The sequence below is a fragment of the Penaeus monodon genome, chromosome 31 (assembly GCF_015228065.2).
Source record: "Penaeus monodon isolate SGIC_2016 chromosome 31, NSTDA_Pmon_1, whole genome shotgun sequence".
NCBI lineage: Eukaryota > Metazoa > Arthropoda > Malacostraca > Decapoda > Penaeidae > Penaeus > Penaeus monodon.
In genome coordinates, this window is record NC_051416.1 from 17,497,339 (window position 1) to 17,497,635 (window position 297).

Below are 297 nucleotides of genomic sequence, written 5' to 3' on the forward strand. Positions count from 1 at the left end.
AACATTAAATACCTAGTTTATACGTTTTATGTGTCTCTTCCCTGTCGGTTCCATCTCCCTTCGTAAATTTACGTTAATCGCCGATCGCTCCGACCTTAAGTTCCGAGCGAAACTAACCCACTCCCTCGGGATCGTAGTTGGGTCGAGGATTAGGAACAGAGAAATCTATTGATCGCCGAGGTAGTACATGGAAGGGTTCTGCGAGGATTCAGTTACACTACTTGTCAAGCCTTGATTCACAGCGCTGGAGATGGACGCTGTTTTTTTGTGCTTATATATCATGGATGTGTGGTGGTG